Source organism: Phacochoerus africanus, chromosome 10, assembly GCF_016906955.1.
Source record: "Phacochoerus africanus isolate WHEZ1 chromosome 10, ROS_Pafr_v1, whole genome shotgun sequence".
Lineage (NCBI taxonomy): Eukaryota > Metazoa > Chordata > Mammalia > Artiodactyla > Suidae > Phacochoerus > Phacochoerus africanus.
Window position 1 is genome coordinate 55,101,974 of NC_062553.1, and position 6,000 is coordinate 55,107,973.

Sequence of the window (6,000 nt, forward strand, 5' to 3'; positions counted from 1 at the left end):
GACTATTTTTTGAAGTGTAGTTCTCAGCGGCATTAAATTCACGATGGTATGCAACTATTAGCACTGTTTCCAAGAGTTTTTCATCACCACAAACGGAAAATGTACCCACTAAGCAGTAACCCTCCAGGTCCCTAACCTCACCTCCTCAACCCTCATAACCGCTAATCTCCTTTCTGTCCATAAATCAGCCTATCCCAGACTTTCATGCAAGCGAACTTCTATAATATTTGTCTTTTTGCATCTGGCTTATTTCATTTAGCACAATATTTCAAAGTTCATCCATGTTGGACCATGTATCAGAACTGCATTCCTTTTCATGCTTGAATAATAATCCTTTGTGTTTAAACCACATTTTGTACTTCCATTCATCAGTTGATGGAAACCTGGGTTGTTTTCACCTCTTAGCTATTGAACAGTGCTGCTGTGAACATTGGTGTACAAGTATCTATTTTAGTCTGTTTTCAAATCTCTAGAGTTGCTGGGTCTTAAGGTAATTCTATGTTTAACTTTTTTAATACCTACCATACTTTTTCCACATGACCATACCATTTTGCATTAGCAGTGTAAGAATTCCAGTTTTCCAAATCCTTGTCAACTTCTTGTTATGTTCCTTTTTTTTTTATTATAGCCAGTTCTGGTAGATGTGAATTAGAAAATGTCTACAACCATCAAATTCCCAGAGCATCCTAAGAATGTTAATTGGTAACACATTTCCATTCATATTCTCTAATATTGTTACCAGAACTCATTTTAAGGAATTTCTTCTTAAGTACCCAGAAATGACTGAAGTACTGATATGAAGTCATATTTACAGTATCTCTAAGAGTTAAAATATATAATCCAATTTTGTTTTAACTGTCTTGATTACTGCATCTAAAACATGCTCACTGAGAAAACAAAATACAGAGATATAAAGAAGAAAACCAAAATCACTTTTTCATACTTTTTTTTCATTGGAGTAAAATGTACATAGGATCAAATTTATCACTTTAACCATTTTTTTTGTCTGCACTCACAGCATGCAGAAGTTCCCAGGCCAGGGATAAAACCCAAGCCACAGCAGCAACCTGAACCATAGCCGTGACAATGCTGGGTCCTTAACCCACCATGCTACCATGGAAATGTTCATTTTAATCATTTTTTTCTATTTTTTTTTTTTTATGGCCACATCAGCATCATATGGAAGTTCCCAGGCTAGGGGTCGAATCAGAGCTGCAGCTGCCAGCCTACACCACAGCCACAGCAATTCAGGATCCAAGCCATGTCTGTGATCTGTGTCGCAGCTTGCAGCAACTCCAGATTCTTAATCCACTGAGCAAGGCCAAGGCTCAAACCCACATCCTCACAGACACTATGTCAGGTTCTTAACCTGCGAAGCCACAATGGGAACTCCCCATTTTAAACTTTTTGTGTGTGTGTGTCTTTTTAGGGCTGCACCCACAGCATATGGAGGTTCCCAAGCCAGGGGTTGAATCAGACCTGTAGCTGCCGGCCTACATCACAGCCACAGCAATGCCAGATCGTGAGTGAACCCACTGAGGCCAGGGATCGAAACCTCGAACCCGATTACTAGTCAGATTCATTTCCCCTGAACCATGATGGAACTCCCCATTTTAACCATTTTTAAGTGTATGTTTCTCTAGCAGTTAGTATATTCACTCTCTTGTACAAAAATCTGGAGTTCCCTTCTGTTGCAGTGGGTTAAGGATCTGGCGTTGTCCCTGTGGCATAGGTTCAGTCCCTGACTCAGGAACTTCCACATGTAATAGATGCAAAAAATCGTCTGTACCATCAATCTCCAGAACTTTTTTGTTTTGTTTTGTTTTTTTAGGTCCACATTCGTGGCATATGGAGGTTCCCAGGAAGGGGTCGAATTGGAGATGTAGCCGCCAGCCTACACCATAGCCACAGCCACGCGGGATCTGAGCCGTGTCTGCAAGCTACACCACAGCTCATGGCAATGCTGGATCCTTAACCCACTGAGCAAGGCCAGGGATCCAACCCAAATCCTCATGGATACTCGTCAGGTTTGTTAACCACTGAGCCACGACAGGAACTCCCTCCAGAACTTTTTTCTTCCCCACTGAAACTTGCTACTCATTAAACAATAACTCCCCATTCCCGCAACCCCTCTACCCCCTACCCCTGCTGGCAACCACCTATACAACTTCTGTCTCTGAATGTTACTGCTCCCTGTCCCTTATGTAGGTAGAATCATGTGGTGTTGGTCTTTTGGGGACTATCTTATTTCCCTCACTGTAATGTTTTCAGGTTTTATCCACGTGGGAACATGTGTCAGAATCCCCTTGCTTTTGCAGGCTGAATGTCTCCCATTGTACCTGTATTTACACTTTATCCATTCATAGCTTGAGTTGCTTCCAACTTTTGGCTGTTGTGAAAATTCTGTGAACATGGACCGACAAATCAAAATCCCACAACCAGAGAAAATAACATTTAGCATTTTGGTATACATCCTTCTTTAATTTGGAATAAATATATACAAACATGTAGATACATATATGTAACTCTAATAGAAATCATCTTTACAATGATTTGTACCAGCTTGTATTGTTCTGTGGAGATTTCGCCCTTAATATGGTTGCATGCGTTTATTCTGATCATTAAAAGCATTTTTTGGAGTTCCCGTCGTGGCTCAGTGGTTAACAAATCCAACTAGGAACCATGAGATTGCGGGTTTGATCCCTGGCCTTGCTCAGTGGGTTGAGGATCCGGCATAGCTGTGAGCTGTGGTGTGGATTGCAGACGTGGTTGGGATCCCACGTTGCTGTGGCTCAGGCGTAGGCCAGCAGCTGCAGCTCCAATTCAAGCCCTAGCCTGGGAACCTCCATATGCCACAGGAGCGGCCCAAGAAATGGCAAAAAGACACACACACACCAAAAAAAGCATTTTATAAAATGACATTTTAAAATAGTGATTTAGTAGTTCATCATGTGGATGTTCGGTGATTCATTTAGTCATTCTCCTCATGGGACATAGAGTTGTTTCCTTTTTTTCCTGTGAATAATCTTTTACATCAGTATTTCACAACTTGCCTGATAATTTCTTCAAGTAGGTCTTCCTAGGTGTAGGAAAAGTTACTTTCTCAGTGTTTCCAGAGTGTGATTTTTCATATTTTAACATGTGAGGTGTTTTCATTGGGAGGGTAATTAGATAGCACATAAGGTCAAATATTGGGAAAATATTTGACTACCCCTAACATCCTATTTTTAAGACTCGTAGAACATAGGCATTTCCACTGTGGTGCAACAGGATTGGCAGCGTCTTGGGAGCATTGGGATGCAGGTTCAGTCCCCAGCCCCAGACCATGGGTTAAGGATCCAGCATTGTGCAGGTGTGGTTTAGGTCACAACTGCAGCTCGAATGGGCAATACCATTTGCTGTGGAGCACCCAAAAAAGAAAAATAAATAAATAAAATTTTTAAAAAGACTCAGAACATAATTTATAGTACTTGTGTATAATTTTATTAACCCTAGACATCCTATTCTTCCTTCTTCTGAGTGGTTTTTCTCAGTTAACAAGCCCTGTTTACCCCATTCTTTTCACTGTATATCATTTTTTTAGTACTCAGTACTTCGATGTACTTTGGTAGTTCAGAAGGAATATCTGAAATACAGAACAGTTCTTCTCAACTATTAAATGTAACTTGATTGTGGGCAAAGGTTTTATTAGAGACTATAATTTCAATTAAAACCTTACTGAATTTCAGTTTTTCATGAACATATTAATTTAATCCTTTTTTCCTAATGTCTTTTCCCCGCCCCTCTTTTTCAGGATGACAGCTTTCAGTGAGTTGGCTGTATGGATTTTTTTAAAGGACAAACAGTAATGAAATATTTGAAATACTTGTTCCTGAAAATCATGAACATTGACACAAATTCTACCTCTGTCAACTTTTATTTAAATCAGTGAATATTTATGTAAAAAATTGAGTTTAAAAGAACTGTATCTATGTGTATATTTTTATGTGTATGACAGGACAGAATATGTATTACTAGTGCTGATGTTGTATCTGTGTTTTCATTGTTCCTGACTTAAAATTACTCCCCAAAGTATGTTTATACTGTGAATTAATATAATGTATTGTTCACATTATGCTTTAATAATCTTTTTCTTAATGAGCCATGGTGTATGTTTGTAAATATTCTTACTGTACTTGTTTTTAAAGTGTATTTAACTTTCATTCTTATGTTTATGACCCAAATCTTCAATGCATTCACAAAGGGTGATCAACTTGGTGCTATGCTGTCATGTTTAACTTTTTTCATCTAAATGTAAAATTAATTATTCAATATGCTATCTATCATTGAGGGGGATATATTCAAGTCTATTTGTATAATAACAGAGGTCTTGATAAAATAATGGTTACCATGTATTTGTTACTGCCAACTAGCAGAACTATGATGGGAAAGATACATTTGTAGATTATATACAGTATTTTGTTATTTTGGCTATCACATGGACTCTTCACATTATACACTCAGAATCAAACTGAAAGCTGTATTTAGAATTTTGTAAAATGATAGAATAGAAATTTGGGACATTTTTCAGTAAGTAAAATTCCTTACCTTACTAATTTAAAATTTTGAGTACCAAAGTATTTACATTCAATAATATCCTGTTTTTTGCTTCTAAACCTGTGTATTGTAATTTATCAGTCTTTGAACTGTGGCATATTAAATAGAAAACAGCTTTCCACAATTTTGAAAGTTATAATTTTAAGGAATTTAGATATATGCAGATATTAATAAAAGAACAGAATATAGATTGTCATATGGAAACTAATCGTGTTTGAACCATACACATTTGAAGAAAATCCTGTTTTTAATAGACTTCATTATGATCCAAAAAGAACTTAAAAACTGACATTGGAAAATGGAAGAGCATTTATTTATGGTATATTTCTTTTTTCCTGTGGTTATAAAGTGGAGTTTGTGTGTTTGTGTGCACATGGGCGCACACAGTGCTTTTTTTCTACAACTAATATTTCTTATATGTTTAGATTCTCCCCTGGTGCTCAGTGTGTGTGTGGCTATGATGTGGCTTACTTTCCACCATCCTTGTAATTTTATATTTTCCATCTCCTGTGTGTGAATTTGTGTATTAGAGCAAAATGCAATAGAAATAATACTGTTTTCAATGGCATATGGAATATCTTTTAATAAATGTGTGTAAATAAAATAAAAATTATTTGTTCCCACCTTTTCCCCCAAAGCAACAGCAAGACATATTTTGTTAGATATTTTATTTTTAATGTTTTCTAAAAATGTATAGCTTGCTATAATTGTTATTTTCATAACCATGATACTAGAGTTTTTTAATTAGTTTGATCTTAAAGTACTGACTGTTCTGACCTTTTATAGATGTTTTTAATTTGTTTTAAATAATTTTCAATTATGGAGCTTGACGTAGATTTTTCCAATAAACTTTCCAGTCAATTTATTTGCTCCCTACACATATTTTTATAATTTTAGCAATATTATTCTAAAATTAAGTACAATTTATTCAAATCAGATTTTATCATGGGGAAATCTATGAACTCAGATTCCAGGCATTATTTTTGCTGACTTTTTTTTATTCCCAGTTAGTTCAGAATATAAAAAACAGAGTCAAAGTTTCTGTTTGAAATCAGTTTACAAGATGGTTAAACAGGAGTTCCCGTCATGGCTCAGCAGAAATGAATCTGACTAGGATCCATGAGGATGCAGGTTTGATCCCTGGCCACCCCCAGTAGGTTACGGATCCTGCATTGCTGTGGCTGTGGTGTAGGGCAGGAGCCATAGCTCTGATTCGATCCCCAGCCTGGGAGCCTCCAAAAACGCAACAACAAAAAAAATTTTTTTTAGGAGTTCCCGTCGTGGCACAGTGGTTAACGAATCCGACTAGGAACCATGAGGTTGCGGGTTCGGTCCCTGCCCTTGCTCAGTGGGTTAACGATCCGGCGTTGCCATGAGCTATGGTGTAGGTTGCAGACGCGGCTC

General features: G+C 37.3%; 1 protein-coding gene across 2 annotated transcripts in view; it reads left to right on the top strand.

Moving 5' to 3' along the window:
• CEP135 (centrosomal protein 135) overlaps window positions 1-5,461 on the top strand; it is a 73,453-nt gene extending 67,992 nt beyond the window's left edge. For both annotated transcript variants that reach the window (XM_047798878.1, XM_047798879.1), the window contains one exon: window positions 3,794-5,461. The gene's annotated coding sequence lies outside the window, so the exon portion shown is untranslated. The remainder of the gene's footprint in view (window positions 1-3,793) is intronic.
• The last annotated feature ends 539 nt before the right edge of the window (window positions 5,462-6,000 follow it).